The sequence below is a fragment of the Leptidea sinapis genome, chromosome 19 (assembly GCF_905404315.1).
Source record: "Leptidea sinapis chromosome 19, ilLepSina1.1, whole genome shotgun sequence".
NCBI lineage: Eukaryota > Metazoa > Arthropoda > Insecta > Lepidoptera > Pieridae > Leptidea > Leptidea sinapis.
In genome coordinates this window covers 3,876,479-3,898,446 of record NC_066283.1, presented here as the reverse complement: position 1 = coordinate 3,898,446, position 21,968 = coordinate 3,876,479, and the positions used below count along the sequence as shown (strand labels likewise).

Here is a 21,968-nt window from a genome sequence, read left to right as displayed (position 1 = left end):
GACAATAATTTGTGTGGAGAATAGGCCTACAATAAATCGTGGCGTATTTTATTTTTAAAATAATTCATTGGAACGGATTTGCATAGGAAATACGTATGTGAATGTTCAGTATTGTATTGGAACAAGCACCAAATATAGGCGTTTCATGCTTTATTCCTGAGTAGCTGGGGTCGAAACGTGAGCGACCGCGTAAATAATTAGGTACTGCTTAGAGCCTGGTGCTAATTAGTCGCCTTTAACTGACTATTAAAACGATGATTTTTTATTATATCTGTAACCTCCTACCGACCTCTGCCTTCCTAGTCGTATGTAAGATTTGAAAACTTCCACCACGAAAGTGTTTTAAGGTATATATATACAGGATGCCAAAGTTATGGGAGATGAAGGGAAAGTACCTTATATATCGTAGATAAGGTATTTTACTGAAAGAAGACTTTATGTTATTTTTAAAAGTTAGTAATTCTGCATTCAAAGATTTTCTAAAAATTACTTGCCTCGTCTGGGAATCGAACCGACTTAAATGTAAAAAAACACCCCTACTTCTATGGTATTATGTAGATATGAGAAAGTAGTCAATTAATTTTTAAGTGGGTACTTTTATTAACGAGTAATCAATGCTATCTATGGAATGATAATATCTCTACTTTTCGGACGTTGTCGTCGGCAATAAATAACTTTCTTGAAATTTGACTCAAACATTTTACGTTGCTCCTTTATTTTTAAATACTATGTAACTTAAGAAGAGTTGTTAGTTTTGGCCATTCTTTCGAGTGGCATCATAAAAGCAGGGGTGTTTTTTACATTTAAGTCGGTTCGAGTCCCAGACAAGGCAAGTAATTTTTAGAAAATCTTTGAATGCAGAATTACCAACTTTTAAGAATAACATAAAGTCTTATTTCAGTAAAATACCGTATCTACGATATTTAAGGTACTTTTCCTTCATGTCCCATAACTTTGGGGCGCCTGTGTAGCTTCAAACGAGCAATTCTTGTATAAGTTTATATATATAATCCGATTCTCGGAAACGGCTCCAACGATTTTAATGAAATTTAGTATACAGGTAGTTTCGGGGGCGAGAAATCGATCTAGCTGGTATGTAAATGTAGTTTTATCCATGTTTTAATGAAAAACTGCTACAATAACATTAGAATACAAAGGTAAATTTTGCCACTATAATATACAAGCCTGTAATAGCTGAAATTGGACATTGGGTATTCCGGAAAGCAGAAGACCCCGGTTCGAATCCAGATGTCCTATTAGTTTTTTTTTTAAATTTTGTACCTTCTTAAAAATTCGTCGTCTAGGTACTACAAATATTAATGTACTAAATTTACCTATAATATGCTGATATGGAAGCACTATATAATTTTGTGAAACATTAATTATAAAACCTCCTTGGACCAACACCACATCTGTCAAGTCAAGCATTAAATTCAAAATGGACGTTCCCGCCAGATTTACAGTGAGTGATACAAATTTCAATTTCCTGTTCACTTATCTACACGGTGACATCTATGGGTTCGACGATGATGAAATCAAATTATTTACTACAACAAATTGAGAAACAACTTTTTTATCAATATTTAAATTTAAATTGAGATTTTTTTTGCATGTAGGTATGCAATGTCTGTTATTGCTTAAGTTAGTTGGTGCAGCCGAACCTTAGTATTAACCACGGAACAGGTATTAACCCAGGTTTGGCAATGTGTTGGGCAGGCAATAAATATGCAAATAATTCAAATGTCAAATAATTTTCGTTTAATCTTCATGTTTTATAATATTATTGTAATAATGTCACTGAGACACCAGTATTGTTTGCATTTACAAATATTACTTGGTACGCTAACCATGTACGCTAAAAAAATGTGGTGTTAAACAACTGGCGCTGCGCTTTTTTGGGAGGAGGAAAACAAATTTACGTATTGAAGACCACGAGAAAGGGCCCATATGTCGGGCTCGGGTGTAAACACCCCCTACCGACTAAAAACCTCCTCTGTGCTGATAGCCCTAAAGACTTTTACAGCGAAGCCGGAGGGAGCCTTGGAGGCCGAAATAGCGCTAGTAATTCGGTAGGTATAATGTTTAATTAGTTATTTTATTATAATTCTATTGAGGAATTAACGTGAGTCCTCTTCGAGCCATACCTCAAAGTGCCATATGAGGCCAAAGACTAAATAATGACTATTAAAATAAAATTTCCTTGTCTCTTACTCCTCGGATCCAGCAACTCAACTTGCAGCTTGATTTACGTCGCTCGTAGCTCAGTAGAAGATTCTCCATCGAGAACCGAAGCCATTATGTACGACGCATTAATAGTTCTACGGGGTTTTCAGATTACAAAGTCTTCTTCACTTCTTCGTAGTGGTAGAACGCGTCTTATGTAACATAATTAATTATGGTATTTCTTTTGTAATCGTAAGTTTTCGCAGATACTAGAAAAGCAGGCCTATATCTCCAATATATTGGACCAATAGTCCCTCTCCCCTCTGGTTGGCCCACATCAGTCATAAGGCAGCATACCAAGGAGCTACATAATAAATACTGGACGGAGATGAGTGGATGCAGACAAGCAAAAGAGGCTCTACCATGCATAGATCAGAGGCTCTCTCGTAAGCTGGTGAAACTCACACGATCAAGATTACGTAAGATAACTCATGTAATAACGGGTCACGGCCCCTTTAACAAACATCTGTTTAATATAGGTGTCACTGACAGTCCCCTGTGCAGGGCTTGCATGGAGACAGAAGAAACGGCCACACTCATCCTGGAGTGCTGCGGTGTGGCCACATACCGGGCCAAACACCTGGGGTCACCGAGGAGTCTACCCGAGGTCATGGGTGACATCAGAGGTTTGAGTAACTTCCTTGAGGAGTTGGGATGGCAAGATTAGCAACCAAATGACGCAAAATAGGCGCACAGCAGTCGTCGAGTTGCGGAAAGTAGCCCGTGAATACCTATACCTATACCTACCTATCTTCAATATAACGCATTGACAACAAAATGCTTTTATCATACAAATTTGGTTCGAAGAATGTCGGTTCCTTTGAGCAATTCCTTGGTAAATTAATTAGCTTACAAGTAGTTAAGTAACTTATTACAGTACCTACTTATTTGTTATTGCGACGACAAAGATTTTATCTAGATATTCTATTATATGTGTTATTTTTAAAACAAAATGGAAACTAACTGAAATGTAAAATATATTTATATCTATACATATATTAAAATGTTTAATAAAACACTATTTCTTGAATTTACAAACGGCAATAATATTTGAATGAATAAACTGGTTTTCACGCGGTTGGCGGTATTCGACGCCTTGAGCCACATAAAGATTCGTTGAGTTTCAATTGATCGAACTCGGAATTCCGAAGTGATTCCGAAAAAAATGATTTTTTTGGTTTTCTTTCATCAACGATAACTAAACCAGATATAATTTTTTTTTTTTTTTAAATCTGCCGGTCCGAATAGGTCCGAATTGTAGGTACTTATTCAAAATCTAAGTTTGGTCAAGCCCTTTCGAATGGCGCCAACCGCGATGAAATCGGTCGAGCTATTCAAAAGTAGCAAGAGGTTTACATACATACATACACATACATAAATAAATACAGACGTACGGGCACCGTCGCGGAAATTTTTCGAAAAACGGGGTAAAACCAATAACTTCCCAAATTTTCGAAAACTTTCAATTTTCTTAGTGGGATGTTAAAAACTCATCAACGCACGATTTTACTTCAATATTACAACATAGAAAATAGTTCTGACATCAATTTACAATCATAGGGCTCACTTGGTGGTTATATCGCCCATCAAATTCGACCCCGAAATTTATCACATTAATTTGTAAACGTTTACAATAAAATTAGTCATCACTTTAAATCCAAGAATTACATTTTACTGTAATTGTAGCAAGTTTCAGTAACAATCAAATTTTAATATGATTATGAGATGAGCAAGCGCACCCACGCGCACGATAATAGGGTGACCATCAGTTGGGCACAAACAAATAAATTACATGAAAGTTAAATTAAGTTGTGGTACTCATAATCTAGCCGGCATCCTGTGAAAAGGAGCCTCCCACTGATATCTTATCATGTTCCTTTCAAGCCTGACGTATTTCTATTAAGAATAAGTTCAAGGTTGGTTTCTATGATTGGTTAGAAATCTAAAGTTGTGTTATAATACTCGTAATATATAAATGTGTATATCAAAAGTCTATGACTTCATTAACTAAAGAATACAAAGGCGTCATTTTGAAAACGAGCAACCTTGTGAGTAAAACATACTTTTCATATGTTAATGAGTAGCTCCTGCGGATCAAACATTATCAATATGTCTGCATTTAGCGTGACAATATATAACCTATATGTTACCCCACCTCTGGTTCCAAAAAAATCATGCATAGTTTGAATTAAATCTATTAAGTTGTCGTTTCTTTATGCCCGGACATATACATATACAAAGAAACAGACAGTCTAAAATTCGATAGTGTACTTTCTTTGAATCGGTATTGTTTTCTAAAAAATAAATTCAAATATACTTAGTTACCTAGCTTGTTACGATTTTATTACATGTGTAGAAGGGGGTTGGTAATTTAAACGCACTTAAAATTGAAATATATGTATTTTACAGTTTCCACTAACAATTCATAATAATTCACTACAATTTGGACACGTTACCCCTTACAATTCACAATAAGAAATGTTCCCTCAAAAAAACAAAATTCAAATTCAAATTCAAAATATTTGGTATTAAAATATATATACAAAATTACTTAAATCTACTTATTAAAGCAATTTACAATTAAGCCTTATGTATGCAGGTATCAGAAAACATATTTCTACAACCCTATCTACGTATTGAGGGATAAAACTTTATTATGCTTAAAAACTAATACATGAGGTTTGTGGGGGGGAAATCCACGAAACTGGGAAAACCTGGCTATTTGCTATTGAATGTTCCCTCGAACGCTCTGGCTTATATAGGGCACGACCGACTACCGTAATGATGCTACCAACAGTAGTGCCAACTAACTTACACGAATCAAATTAACTAAAGATCTGAATATAATATGCTATTATAGTTATTTCCAATTATTGTAATAATTACATTAAATAGTATTTAAATTTTAACAGTAGTTAAATGAATTATTAATTGGGATATCTTATGACAGTTCATGACGTTGGTAGCGCTTGTTAACACATCAAGCTGACACATGTATAATAATAGATTAGATATTATTACAGAAATGATATGGACCCTATTCAACAAAGCACGACGTGGTTTGTGAAGCAATCAATAGAAGAATCATTGCACATTTCAACAATTATTATTCTATAGTTTTGCACTCAAATGAGTCGATAAAATATTGCACTTCTATTAAAGTTAAATCATTCAACGAGATAATAATATAACAATTATTTAGTCTGTATTTTGTGAATTCTGTTTTGGAATTATTATTTCGTGTGTTTTTATGTTTCAAAAAGCGGCCAAGTGCGAGTCGGACTCGCCAATGAAGGGTTCCGTAGCAGCAAGTAAGTTCTTGTAGTTCGTTGTATTAAAAAAACTACTTACTAGATCTCGTTCAAACCAATTTTCGGCGGAGGTTTGTATGGTAATGTACATTATATATTTTTTTAGTTATATCATTCTCTCATATATCAAGGAAGTTACAGGGGGAGGGGACACATTTTACCACTTTGGAAAAAACTCGCGTAAACAATTCAGCTTAGAAAAAAATGATATTAGAAACCTCAATATCATTTTTTAAAGATCTATCCATAGAAACCCTATACGGTTTGATGAAAAAAAATTTTGAGTTTCCCTTGGAAGTATAGGTAATTTATTGTTTTTTTTTTTCTATTTTTGTGTGAAAATCTTAATGCGGTTCACGGAATACATCTACTTACCAAGTTTCAACAGTATAGTTCTTATAGTTTCGGAAAAAAGTGGCTGTAACATACGGACGGACAGACAGACAGGCATGACTATAAGGGTTCCGTTTTTTACTATTTGGCTTACAAATATAGCTTACAAATTAGTTTCTTGATATTAAGCAAGTATTAAATACTTGGCAATAGACATTAGTACATTTTTATGAGCGTAAGTCACGAGACGACCACCTGATGCAGATGGTAGGTACACGTTCATACCCATTACAATTAGGGTTGCGAGCCCTACTGTGTAATATAGTATCCAACTATTGAAGGTGATTTATTTTATTAATTATTTAATCTATTTTATTCATTTATCACGGGGAGTGTTCCGAAGAATTGTTACACTTGATTCATGTCGCCGAATTCCACCATTGCACGACACGCCACAAATTAGGATATCATCCTCACCAACTGGATGTGTGGCGTTCGTCCACAGTGCGTTTTTCAAGGAGCTTTCTTCCTCGTACTACAAAGCTGTGGAATGAACTTCCTTGTGCGATGTTTCCGGGACGATACGACATGGGTACCTTCAAAAAAAGCGCGTACATCATCCTTAAAGGCCGGCAACGCTCCTGTTATTCTTCTGGTGTTGGAAGATAATGTGGGTGGCGGTGAACAGTTAACACCAGGTGACCCCTACACTCGTTTGTCCTCATTTTCCATAAAAAAGATATCTCCCTACTATTATTATCTCATACAAAATGTATTATATAGCAGGCGAAGCTACTACATTTTTATCAGCATATACAGTGCATATTTTCTTTAATGACCAAAGTGAAAAGATGAGCGCAATAGAGCCAGCACAGTCACTTAAAATTAGATTGTAATAATAGTTCCTCAATAAAACCCCACAAATAAAGGCACAAAGCAGTAAAAATATTCATTGAAGAAATGTTTTAAAAATATATGTATTTGTATTAATCTCCTGTCTACTATATTATTTTGGCGCTCAGGGTTCTACAACATTAGGTATTCTGAGTGGCGATTGATTGGTGATTGCGAAACTGAAGTGGCAGTGGGCAAGGGACATAGTTTGACGGATAGATGGCCATTGGGGCAGTAAAGCTTTGCACCAGCGAGAGGCTCCTTTGCACAGAATGCCAGCTAGATTATGGGTACGTCAACGGCGCCTATTTCTGCCGTGAAGCAGTAATGTGTAGGAATTACTGTGTTTCGGTCTGAATGGCGCTGTAGCTAGTGAAAAAACTGGGCAAATGAGACTTGACATCTTTTGTCTCAAGGTGTCTGGCACACTACTTCTTGCCTGCGACAACTAGTGGCAGCTACATCATCCACATAGACGCGATGAAGCAGCAAAAACAAACAGGGCTTCGCAGGGCTATGCCACATGAAGTGGAAGTACCTTTATGAAAATAATGGACGAGACGAGCAGGACGTTTAGCAGATCGTAACACCCTGCCCATTACAATTCAGTGCCCCTCAAGATTAATGAAAAATCCAAAAATGCTGAGCGGCACTACAACTGCGCTCGTCACTTTGAGACCTAAGATATTAAGTCTCATTTGCCCAGTAATTTCACTAGCTACGGCGCCCTTCAGATCGAAACACAGTAATGCTTGCACATTACTGCTTCACGGCAGAAATATGCGCCGTTGTGGTACGCATAATCAAGCCGGCATCCAGTGCAAAGGAGCCTCCCACTGGTAAAACCTTAAATATTGTAGATCTAACTTAATTTTACTGAAAGAAGACTTTATTTTCATTTAAAAAACAATTTAAAAAGCTTTCATAGATTTTTAAATAATTGCCGATGGAACTGATGGAACCAGGAATGGAACCTGCTACTCGAGAAAAAATACCCATCAAAAGGCTTCATCATACGGCTCAATATTTGCTACATAGCATAGATTCAGAAAAAAAAACATGACTTTGAACATTTGATGTAAAATTTGTTCACAAAAATGAAAACAACTTACATTATCATGTTTGATTAGTATTAATTTACTAATATGTGCTACTTCTTAATAAAGTACCTATAGATATATACATTATGATAGATTATAATAGATTTTATTTGTGTTTTTTATAATTTATTTACTTTTAATTTTATTAACTAACACTATTTATTTAATAAAGGCAATTACAATATAAAACTATGACTAACTATGGAGTTATTTTATATTTATTCGCACTGCTGGGCAAAGGCCTCCCCCTTCTTGTTCAATTCGTCCTTTATTTGCTGTGTTGGACTATAGCACTACTTCATAAGTTTCTAGCTGGTCTCTCCATCTCGTACCAGGTCTTCCTCTTCTTCTTTTAGCGTCAAAAGGAGGCTATGCTCTACTTACCCTTGACATGAGGTCTGCCCAATTTTGCTGTTTTTGTAAATCTTATAATTATGACTTAAGTCTTTTTTGCCTTATTTTATTCTTCGTTACTTTATAGGGTTTCGTATCCAAAGGGTAAAAACGGAACCCTATTACTGAAATTCCACTGTCCATTCGCCTGTCTGTCTGTCTGTGACAGTTGTGTATTTCTATTGCCACCATAACAACAAACTAAAAAACAGAATTAAATAAATATCTAAGAGGACTCCCGTTTTTTGCCGTTTTTATAGATAATAGTGCAGACTCCTCGTGCCCGAGTTCTACTCGCACTTGGCCGGTTTTTCTTTTAATTTAATATTAAGTTAGTTAATATAATATAGATAAATGACGACTAAATAAACAGTTACAGAAATTGTTTTGTTTTCAGAGTTGCTAGGAATTCATTGCTAGTTTACAAAATTATAAATTATTAACAAATTAAAAAAGATAACACAAAACCAACGAAGAGGTTGATGCACGGATTAATTAGTAACTTATCCAGTATTTGTATAATGCCACCCACACGTTTCATCTTACAGCGCCATCTCTTGGCGAGGCGGGGCGCGTCACGAGCGACTCCGCTGATTGAGCGATGAACTGACTCTGTGTCGATCACAACCTTATTATTATAGGTTATCCATCCTTATCCGTATACATGGTGTTTTAAGTTTGATTGTACTTATCTAAAATTTTATAAATAGCTAGTCAGATAAAATTAAAATAACTTCCAATGCCTATAATAAGTATTCAATCGCAAGCTCAAATTGAGAATAATTATTTAATCTATACTAATATTATAAAGCTGTAGTGCAGTGTTTGTTTGTTTGTTTGTTTGAACGCGCTAATCTCTGGTACTACTCGTCCGATTTGAATGATTCTTTCAGTGTTGGGTAGTACATTTATCGAGGAAGGCTATAGGCTATGTTTTTTTTTCAAAATTAGGGATCCGTAAAAAACAATTGCTATTTTGTAACACAAGGTGTAAAATCAAAAACCTATTTTTGCGTGCGCTGCAAAAACTATTGACAATAGAGCAAAATGATGTACTGGCTAGATTATATGGGCAATATTTTATTACTTATAAAACTATCGCGTGGATTATACTTTATATGGCAAAACAACGTTTGCCGGGTCAGCTAGTAAGATTATAAATGTCCTGCTTTTGGCATTACAATAACCGTTTATGCAACGTTTTGGGGAGTCAGCTCTTTCTTAAATCCATGTATGGGATGACGTGCTGTGATTTATAAATTAGTATTTCTGTGACAGATGTGCAAGTATACATTTTAATATCGTTTCGGAAATTTTGATTGAAATACAGATTCAAGCTGTCATTATATCTGGTCTCAGATCATTTATACTTCTACATAGACTATGAAAGCTGTGAAAACGTCGAAAAAAGTTCTAAGTTTTAAACTTACCTCTATTTCGAGCAATTCACGCACACTATCACAAAATGCCATAGAAATCGCGAGTGTAAGACGTAGCTTGTCACGCAAACTAATATTCCTAGCCTGTTTTAATCGGTTGTCTAACAGTAAGAGACTAGACGTAAAAATTATCTAAGTATCGAGGTTATGTCTAAACAAACGGTCGTAAAGTAATAAATAATTAAACACAGCCTCATGTTTTGTGATACTTAAATTTATTATAATTTTGGCTTGTAATTAGATTTACAGCTGATTGTGAAGGTTTGTAATCGATTCCAGTTTGATATTGTTCATAGATGTCGCCCTAAGCCATCAAGGACGCATTATCTAAGTTTATTATAGAACTGTGACCTTACTTATTATGTAACTGGTGAATATACACACACGGACTGACTGACGGACTGACATAGACCACTTACACAATCACAAACACACTCCACAAACAGACACAAACACAAACATACATGCACACAAACATTTACACTACGTACATACATACAAACACACATACATGCAATCATAAACACATACATACACACTTACATACATTATACAAAATACATCACCACACTCGCCGGCGAGTGTGCTCTTATCACCTTTTCATCTTCATTTCATTTTCATTCTCTCTCCTTCCCACAAGCACACAGCCGGTCTGAGGTTCGAGTCTCCTTAGGAGACGCCCCGCGACTGTTGTTGCGTAGTCTTTGCGGCCTCCACGGCCCACGTCCTACTTCGCTGTGAAAGCCAGAGCTGCTAACAGCACAGAGGAGGTTTTAGTCGGTATGGGGTGTCCGCTTACGCGGACACTCGAGTCCGACATATTACGCCCCGTCCCGGGGCGTAAATACGTAACAGTATTTCCTCCTCTCAAAAAAAAAAAAAAAAATGGTGAATATACGATTGGTACGCCCCTATTAAGTGTTTTAATACCTTAGTTAGTGGGATATATTTGGGATTTGTACATGATAAATATAAATAGTAACTCACTAATGTACTAGGTTAAAAAAAATGCGATCTTATTCTCCAGATTACGCCTCCTTATTATTATGTGTGTGTAATTCTTGATAATTATTTAATATTAAAATATTTTAAGTTTAGAATAAGTGAACTCGCTATTACTCACATAAACACTTAAGTTTCATGAGGCTTAAATTGTTTTGTAGTTTGTTTCTTGTATAATTTGAACAATAAAAGAAATCCTCTGGTGGTGCTGGAGAGCTTTAGCAGTGGTGGTGATTTACCACCAGGAGACCCGTAAGCTATTCGCTTCTCAATCTGTGTTAGTTTATCTCTCAGAATACTACCCCTTTTTCAGTGTTTTATAGGTATATTCGGCTTCTAGCATTGTTCAAAATAGAAAGCACATATATACTTACGAACATATATTTCGGAGTGAGCTAACGCTTATCCAATAAACCAATTAAACATTACGAGGCACCCTGTATAAGGGTTATCCGTTAAGACATGTTTTGCAAGCATTTATTAATAACATGAGGAAAGCTGAACCGAATCTGATCAAAAACTAACAGTGGGAGTGCTTCGATGAGTGTACACTTACGTACAAAATTAAGTAAATTTTTTATTACATATTAATAACAACATAAACAGATGCTGTTATTTATTAACTCCTTCGACACAATACGCATTTTACAATTAGCACCATTAAATTTTAACAAACATAATACGAATCTTGTTATATTTCTAATAAATAAAAAATACAGTTTTTACTATAAGTAATAATTGCAGATAGAAATTAAGATATTATTAGACTCATTTAAAAATATGTTGGACTTAAAAGTACGTTCTTATTTGAATTTTGAATAAAACAAGAAAATCTTTGAATAATTGTCTGTTTAATATGAATGTAATATATATAATTGGAGTCATCCTTAACGAGACTGTCGTGTTGAGAGCTTTTGAAGCTCAAGTATTTATTGGACAGTTATGTCCTAAGTTTCTATTTTACAGATGGTATTATTAAAAGATTTGCGCGAATGTCTTTAGTTTGATGAGTTCTTTCTGTACAGTCACATATATTTTATCAAGTAATTCAGTATTTTCGATTTTGTTATTGCACTGTTTATTTATGGCACATTATACATTTTAAGAAACCCATTAGTACATTTAAAAACGCGCGTACACTTAACTACCTAAATGTCCGGCAACTCTTCTGATATTCAGGAGGATGTAGGCGGCGGTGACTACATCCTATCAGGAGGTACGCTCTTTTATTATAAAAAAATTGGTTAGAATTTTCATTTTTGCATACTATTAATGCAGCTACGACCATTATTGTTAAAATAACTATTATAATATAGTGATCTTAAGTAATTGTTAATAATTTTCCAGATAAGTCGATATAAAATCAAATTCAAAAACTTATATAGCGCAGATACTATGGATTACATCTGACATCCACGTCAGAAAATTAATAGTAAAAAAGATTTTTTTTTTATATCCTAGAAATAAACATTTTGATGACGACTGTACCATAAACAAACATTGCTTCCCTATATCACAACACCGACATCTTGTGCTCTAAGTCTTCGACATTACAAAAATTAAGTGCTCATAGTATGAATACTACCTTACATAGTTTATTGAAATATATTATGATAAAGTATAATAATTATAGACAGTTTATTTATCAGCCTAAAGAAAGTTTATTTCGTCTCGCGTTGCATATTTTGAAATAATAGGGCAGTCATTACCACAGTTCATTACTCATTAGTAAACAGGTGTTAATTCAAAAAGTCCTAATTATGTTTTTTAAATGTCAAAGCAAAGGTTACAATTTTTTTAGAGAAACAGGAGAGGCGGAGAACCAATGACTTACAATACACCAGCGTATAGAAAAAGCTTGCGAAAGAGAAGAACATCTCTAACAGAGATACATCAAGATAGAACAGGAAAGCAAATCATTTTTTTTTTTCGTTTATTTAAGGTCGCTTTTTAACAACAAGGTTAGCGACCGCGGTGTTTTACAAATATTTATCTAATATATAAAATTCTCGTGTCATGGTGTTAAACTTTGAACTCCTCCGAAGCGGCTTGACCGATTCTCATGAAATTTTGAATGCATATTGGGTAGGTCTGAGAATCGGACAACATCTATTTTTCATCCCCCTAAATGTTAAGGGAATTTCACACACACATCACATCACATCACACGATTTGTTTTTTTAATTTTTTTGACATTTGTTTGATTATGAGTCAGCATTATAAAATACATACAACTTCAAATTTTCACCCATCTACGATCAACAGTTACTTTTGTATCGCGATTTTAATATCGGCAATACAACGTTTGCTGGGTCAGCTAGTATTTATATAAATCTATAATTTTAAAAATTCTAGTGTTCTTATACATCCATCTTGATTTAAACAATCTTTAATACTATTCGGATGATTTCAGTTAATTTTACATTAGAATAAGAATTACACTCAACTAACAGGTGTGACACAGTTATGTCTAGTCCACATTTGGTACATTCGTTCCTTTCAGATTTCGTAATTAAATGAATGTGAGTTAAATTTGTATGTCCAATACGGACTCTAGTAATGGCTACTTGGCCATTTCTAAATGGTAAAGAGTAGGTGGTTTTACAAAAATAGAATTTCGTATCTGCATGAGATTGCTTGTCTTTTCTGAGGTTTTTCTAATAAATATAGCAAAGTTTTCTAACTTCTTGATGAAACTTTTAATTTCAGATTGACTTGCTTTGACCGATTGATCTATTTGACTAATACTAGTTGCGATTTTAGCTTCACTATCTGCCTTCTCATTTCCGATTATCCCTCGGTGGAGCAAATCATTTATATATTACCGATTTACTATTACTGATTTTGATTGTCAAGTCGTAAGCAGTCAGCCACGCTCGGCTATGAGTATTAATGTTTTTTTTTTATGGAATAGGAGGACAAACGAGCGTACGGGACACCTGGTGTTAATAATAATTATTAATGTTTAGTATTAATTAGCTTCTTTAGTATTTTGTATATTAAACTAGAGTACCTAGACGATTGAGCCTTGCTCGGATTTTTAAGAAAGTACAAAACTTGAACAAAAAAAATCTAATAGGACATTTGGATTTGAAACAGGGTCTTCTGCTTTCCGGATCAATGTCCCATCTGAGCTTTTATAGTCTTGTATATATCTTGACAAGCTAGAGTCGTTGAGAGTTGACAAGCCGAGTGGTTAGCGATCCTACCTACTAAGCTAGAGGTCCCGGGTTCGAATCCCGGTAGGTGCAAGCATTTATATAATGAATATGGATGTTTGTTTCCGAGTCATGAATGTTTAAATGCATTTATGTATGTTTAAGTAAGTATATTGTATTAAATATATCATTGTCTTGTAACCCATAACACAGGCTATATATATGCTTAACTTGGGGCAAGATAATTTGTGTAAAAAGTGTGTCAATATTATATAGTGGCGAAATTTACCTTTGTATTCTAATGTTATTGTAGCTGTTTCTCATTAAAACACGGATAAAAATACATTTTTTTAAAAATGAAACCTAGCTAGATCTATTTCTCGCCCCCGAAACTACCTATATACTAAATTTTATTAAACTCGCTGGAGCCGTTTCCGAGATTCAGATTATATATATATACAAGAATTGCTCGTTTAAAGATATAAGATTTAAGATAACTGGCAGCTAAGGGCTAGCGCATACACACAACTTTTAATTGAACAACTGCTTTATTGTGTATCATATTATGTTTAAAAGAATATATTAAAGAGCACATACTGTCAACTCGATAGTTGCTCGACAAAAAACTCGAAAGGCATAAAAGGCATAAAAATGCATAAAAGGCATTTATTTTCTCAAGATTTATTCCTTTAGAATTCTTTTTGATGTCATTTCTAATAACTACTAGATACTACTACCGCTTCGGAAACAAATGGCGTTCTGAGAGAGAAGAAGCGGCGCAAGAAACTCTTAAACTCGGCGCAAAAAGCTTAATCGATTTGCTTTTGATATAAAAGTTGGACAACTATCGATCAAGCACTCAATTTGTAAATAACGTGTTGTTGTACTTTACTTTGTACTATTCGTGATTTCTACTCAACTAAACAGTTAAACTTAGTCCAACTTACCAGTGGGAGGCTCCTCTGCACAGGATTCCGGCTAGATTATGGGTACCACAACGACGTCTATTTCTGCCGTGAAGCATTACTGTGTTTCGGTCCGAAGGGCGCCGTAGCTAGTGAAATTACTGGGCAAATGAGACTTAACATCTTATGTCTCAAGGTGACGACCGCAGTTGTAGTGCCGCTCAGAATTTTTGGGGTTTTTCAAAAATCCTGAGCGGCACTTCATTGTAATGGGCAGGGCGTATCAATTGCCATCGGCTGAACGTCCTGCTCGTCACTTATCTTATTTTCATAAAAAAAAAGTTTAGTTGGTGGATGTGCGCAGACCATCGACTAAACAGTCGATCCGCGACACCGCGCCGCTGCCAGTCTCGTATAAGTATGTGAAGCTTAGAATGTACCGTATTTATTTATTTATTGGTAATCAACAGCGTTACAGTAAAAGTTAATAAACAATAATATATAACATAATTCTTAAGGCCATTATAGATTACTCATATTGACAATATTATTTTACAATAGTTTTACAACAAGATATATTACAGAACAACTGCCTCTTGTGTTTCTTATTTACTGTGTGTATGTTTGTGTGTGGGTGTGAAAGCGTATGTGTGTGGTTAGTAGATAACAATATGTATATATTTTAAACAAATGAGTAAGGCACTGCTTTAGACTGGTGTAATTTAATAATTTCCCGCTTCAATTTATCCTTTTCTATCATGAAGATATCTAGAATATCATAGTTATTATTGTAATTATTTTGATTCCTGCAAATAATCGAGTTTTTATAATAGTTCGTTGAATAATAGTTAGTATGAAATATTCCACTAGATAATCTATCACTGAGTGCAGGATGTATACAGGTATCTTCTTTTTTTATCTCTCTTAAAATTTCTATAAAGCAAAGCATTAACTAAAACTTTCTTGTTAATTGACATTGTTTGTAAACACCTTGACTCGAGCGTTGCTGAATAAAGACTGGTCGATTTGAGGAGATATAAAAATCGATTGTATGCGCACTTATATTTGCCGGATAGTCGACTTTACCGACAAAAATTGTGAGCGGCTGATAAGGTGAGGGCAATAAATGATGAGGGCAAATAAGATGTTAAATCTTATTTGCCCAGTAATTTCACTAGCTACGGCGCCCTAGAGACCGAAACACAGTAATGCGTCCTGTTGCGTCAGTACGGCTCTCAGTTTCATTACCGTTAGGTACGTATCGTGATCTTTTCGTACTATCACTGCTTTGTTGTTGAAGATTTCATTTATATACTTTTGTTGTAAATAGTTCTTCTTCACAACACAACACCTTTACATCAATCTATGTATATTACTGAAAAAAATAAATCCTTGTTTATTTATTAATAATAATATCCGACGATGTGACGTCATCGACGTCAGGTCTAGAGATAATGCAACCGGATAGTAGTGATATATACCTGACCAGTTTGCTAGGAATATGCATGCTCTCGTGTATAGGTGTATCATCATCATCGTCAGCCGGAAGACGTCCACTGCTGGGTAAGGCCTCCCCCAAAGATTTCCACGACGATCGGTGCTGCGCTGCCCTCATCCAACGTATTCCGGCGATCTTGACTAGATCGTTGGTCCATCTTGTGGGGGGCCTAACAACACTACGTCTTACGGTACGTGGTCGCCATTCGAAGACTTTACTGCCCCAACGGCCCTCTGTCCGTCTCCCACCTTGAACGGCTCCATGAATTCTCAGCTGAGTTTAAGTATCTGGGAGTCACATTCGACCAGAAACTCACATGGAACTCTCACATCGACAAAGCCATAAAAAAGGCCAAAACGACCTTGGGTGTATGTCGACGTCTGGTAGGTTGTATATATATATATATATAATCTGAATCTCGGAAACTCGCTGGAGCCAGTTTAATAAAATTTAGTATATAGGTAGTTTCGGGGGCGAGAAATCGATCTAGCTAGGTTTCATTTTTAAAAAATGTATTTTTATCCGTGTTTTAATGAGAAACAGCTACAACAACATTAGAATACAAAGGTAAATTTCGCCACCATATAATATTGACACACTTTTTACACAAATTATCTTGCCCCAAGTTTAGCATATATATAGCCTGTGTTATGGGTTACAAAACAATGATATATTTAATACAATATACTTACTTAAACATACATAAATACATTTAAACATCCATGACTCGGAAACACACATCCATATTCATTATATAAATGCTTGCACTTGCACTTGAAGTTGGCTGTGGGGTCTATGGAGAACGCCCCAGGCTTAAATCCAGCACAACAAACACTGGGGAGCTTTACCTCCATATTTCAAGCAGAGGTGTACGCCATCTTGGAATGCGCGGAAACGAATATCCAAAAAGGCTACTTCAATCATAACATATACATTCTCTCTGATAGTCAGGCAGCATTGTTGGCTTAAGATAACCAATAATTGCGTTGAATGCCTGAATTCATTAGGCATGAAGAACAGAGTGATTCTCAGATGGGTCCCAGGGCAAGAATCATAGGCAATGAGATGGCCGATGAGCTCGAAAGAGCTGGGGCTAAAGCAGTCCAATATGGTCCGGAACCCATTTGTGGACTGCCTAAGAGCGCCATCCGACACACCCTGAGTAACCAATGTAAATAAGAAGCACTTAAACGCTGGAACAACTCTTCAGGTTTAAACCACTCTAAAGCACTGTTATCAGTGCCCCTAAGGATATTCAACAGTAATTATGTGAATGAAGCCCTATCTTTGAACAGGAAAAATCTATGCATACTCACTAGGATGCTAACCGGGCACTGTCGCCTAAACAAGCACCTCAGTGTGGTCGGCATCAAAAGCGACAAAGCTTGCAGATTCTGCCTTGAGAATGATGAAACGCCTATTCATCTATTCTGCGACTGCGGTCCACTAATGCATAAGCGTAACACAATCTTTGGCGACAACTTCGTGCCACCAGATAGTGTTTGCAACACTCGCGTCAAGGAGATACTGTGATTCGTAAAGGCGGCAGGGCTTGACGACGACTTTTAGTATGAGTGTCGAACACAATAGTTCAACTTTGGACGCGGTGTTACTAGGAATCTTTAGGACTAGAAAATAGCCACCTTCTTCAAATAATAATAATAATAATAATAATCTGTCCGTCGAACTATGTGCCCTGCCCACTGCCACTTCAGTTTCGCAATCATTTTAACTATATCGGTAACTTTGGTTGATTCGATCTCGCAATGAAACTAAAAGCATAGCCCTCTCCATTGCCCTCTGAGCGACCATGAGCTTTCTCATAAGTGTATGAACCCTTTATATACTTGATAGGATTGCTTCTCAATAAAAAAGGGTAACGATAAGTTATGCTTTAAAATTAAAATATAATTTAATATTACGTTACAATGTATTTATACATTGATAATACTGATGTCGATGAAGTACATACGTAAATTATTCTTTTTCATAATTAAAAAGTTGGATATGTAGGTAGATATTCTCAAAATCAGCTTGACATCCACATTCGCGCAAAACCAACAGAATAACGAAAACATTATTAAAAAAGATTAAATTTTAATAGCACTAGTAAAACAGGGCTCACAATATCAGTTAACAACGGATAGTTTAGAGTTTAGATCGTTGGTCACATCTTTACATATATTACAAACAGTACAATATATATTTGTTTTTGCTTTAAATAAAATTAAAATAAACTATTTCACCCATATTAAGAATTATATTTTGACCAATAAAATTATATAGGTACTATGACAGAGTCACATGGGATGTACCTCTTTCATTTTAATCAATAATTTAATATGGGGCTTATAACTTTGCTATTAAAAAAGGAGACGGCGTTACAAATTTTAGTGAGTATACCTTGCTTATACCAATGAGGTTCTATACATAAACGTCATTGGCTTATTCTATCAAAAAGTCGGTGCGGGCGACTATCTAGATAAAATATATAGGTAATAAAAGTTTTACCGATAAGCAGAGGGAACAGCAATGCACATTCATTGCTCCTGCGCACCATTAATGCACAATTGAAGTATCCACTTCATCTAACCAGAAGATATAGTCCAACTCTCTACATCATCACTACATTCAAAGGCATCTGAAATTCACTGTTGTTCACATTCAGATTCACAACGAACGTAAAGTTAGGGTTGCTACACAGAACACTGGTTGCCAATTCATTCAGGAAGTATGTCCCATTTCCGATCGGGTAGATACAGAGTACAAATATAAGAGTAATAAATAGTATTAATTATTAAAAAATTTAAAACAGTGGTTTTGCCTTCAACAACTTATCACAATCTACCAAAGAGAATTTATACACTACGTTCACAATCTACAACAGTATCTTTTTTTATGACTGACTTCAATTTGGGTACCGGTGTATTTATTATAAAGTTCATTAAAGAGAATATTGACATTTTTATATTCTGTTAGTGCGCGTGACGGGCATGTGCCATACACGGACGAGTAAAAAGTGTTTTTTTTACTAGTCATTCATGTGAAAAGAGTATTTTAGCGTCATCCACTAGTGTTGTAGATTATAAACTACACCTGTATGAAATAAAACTCTATTTTAGAACAGTGCGATCTATATTTAAGAGATGGGGAAAAGTTTTGGAAGGAAATTACTTTGTCAGGGATAGAAATGATTATAGGAAAATGCTCACTATCATGGGAATTTTGTAAGATATTCCAAGAAAAGACAGGAGCCAGACAGGCAGAACATAAGGTGAGATCATTTGCACTCTTGTAATTCTGAAAAGGTGCAACCCGCAGGGGGTTGAAGGGCCATCATTCATAATGCAGAGGTTGACTTCATCGAATACATCCAACAGAAAAAGGACAAAATAGTCAGTGTGACTTGGGCCCCATGAAGGATGATGAGCATTAAAGTCTCCCAATATAATAATAGGAGGAGGAATAGAAGTTATCAAAAGGAGAATATCTGCAATCATAGTTGACTGGGGATGAGGCACGTAGGTTGAGACCAAAGAGATATTCATTACCTTTGCTGCAACAATATTTATACCTGGATGACGATTAGGAAGGATAATTGGGGAAAAGGGAAGGATGCGTCTTATCAATATGGCGCAGCCCGCACCAACACTTTATGCTCTATCATCCCTAAGGCATATATAGCCGGGGACCCTGAAGTGTGCTCCAGGGACCAGCCATGTCACAGAGATGGCGAGGCACAAAAAAGATGTTTATTAATTAGGTGTATACGGCTGGGTTTCTTAGGACGTAGGCTTCTGGTGTTCCATTGAAGAATGGATACTGGGGCCATGAATTTTACCAATGAACAAGATTTGTGACAGCCGATGGGCAACGTTAGACGGTTGGCTAAGATTGTTCTTAGTTATCAAAGATAGTAAAATAGACAGGAGGACCTTCAAAAGGTTATCAACCTCTGTTGATGAAGAAGAAGTGACTGGTGGTTTAGGGCAGAGCCATTCGGGAATCCTGAAGGAACATCAGCTATGATAGCTCGATGAGCAGCTCGATCATAAGGTTTACCTTACCTTAATAGGGGTTTGGAGATGAAAATACAGGATAATTTCTAAGTATGGCCTCATCGCCTATCGCCGGGAAACGATATGAGGCTTCCTTACAGGAAATGTGCTCTTGGGGCATAATGATTTTAATTATTTTTTGTCTGCCTTGTTCAGGGCATTCCTTGTTTGTTTGTGGCTAAATGTTGTTCTGGACAATTAATACAAATGGCATATCTTTCAGTAATATCACATGAGCTACCAGTATGAGCTTGAGTACATTTGTAACATCTTGAGTTATATCTGCATATAGTTTTGATGTGAACAAATCAGCAGCAGTTAAGGCAATGAATAGTATGGAAAAGGTAGATTTCAACAGGAAGGGATTTATGAAAGAGGAAAATTTTCACAGGAAGCATTTGACCATGGAAATTTATTACAATTGTTCGAGTAGGTAACCAAGTAACATTACCGTCCTCAACGACCTTTCTGTTATATCTGCGAGCCTTTAAAATCTTACCACAACCAGTGGCAAGATTAACTGACACCACAAATTCATTCATGGATAAGTCTACAAGAACCCGGTGGAATATTTGTTGGCGGATAATACCGGTTTTAGTATCTTAAAAACTGTGCACTCGCAACTGTGTGTCCTTTGTTATTTCTTGTATTTACTATGATAAAACCAACCAAAAGCAATAGTCGTCGCTTGTTATTTACAATGATAAAATAACTGCAATTGTGTTAAAAGTAAGCAAATCAAACATAAGAAGAAAAATTTCGTAATTTCGATTTTATCATTTCAATCACAGGTACGTGTCTCAAAACAATTTGATTCTTGGAGTTTATTTTCTTTATGTTAATTTATTTATCACAATATAACGCATTTTGTTTCAGATAGTATTTATGATGATGAAGGAAAAAAATTCAATTTAAAAAATTGTAGAAACTTCAAGAAAAAGTGTGGATGATAGTGCAGTCACCACTGACAAAGTTTATATGGAAAAAATATCAAACATTACAGGTATTGCTTTGTCAGAGTTAACTACAGTAGACTGGAAAAAGTGTACAGATCATGTAAAAAATTTAGAAAATCATTTTAAAGAGAGGGATAGGATATCATAATATACTGTATTGGAAGCGTTTATTATCCAGGTTCATGATGATTGCAGCAGCTCGGATGATACTAATAATTCATTTTCTGAAATTGACTATTTGGAATCTGATTTTGATAATGAAATCAAATAAATGAATATTCAAAAAAAAATTTACTTTTTCCATTTTTGATAAAAATTATTATCTTCCTTTTTGTCAGTAAATAAAGTACGAATATTGGGTACATGGGTACGTTCAAAAAAAACGTGTACGCCTTCCTTAGGACAAGAGAAGGGCGGAGGTGATCACTTAACACCAGGCAACCTGTACGCTCGTTTGTCCTCCTTTTCATAAATCAAAATAAGTCGATATTACTAGATAAGAAAGCTCAGAAATATTCAAAGTATTAAAATTATTTTCCCCATAATTTTCAGTAAGCCTAATCTTATTTAAATTTTCTGCTTATTTCGAATACCATGACTCGCTGGCCAGACTTTACAATAAAAGTATCGTCGCTTCTCATAAAATCGTAATGTTATCTCATGTAATCGTAACATTTATATAATCAGTCATTACTGAT

The 21,968-nt window shown here is 35.4% G+C and overlaps 1 protein-coding gene and 1 long non-coding RNA gene across 2 annotated transcripts in view; one reads left to right on the top strand and one right to left on the bottom strand.

The window, feature by feature from the left end:
- LOC126969917 (uncharacterized) overlaps positions 1-21,968 on the bottom strand; it is a 433,182-nt gene that overhangs the window by 372,179 nt on the left and 39,035 nt on the right. The gene's annotated exons all lie outside the window — the stretch shown is intronic.
- Positions 1-21,968, top strand: part of LOC126969963 (uncharacterized) — a 271,229-nt gene that overhangs the window by 229,327 nt on the left and 19,934 nt on the right. The window lies entirely within an intron of this gene.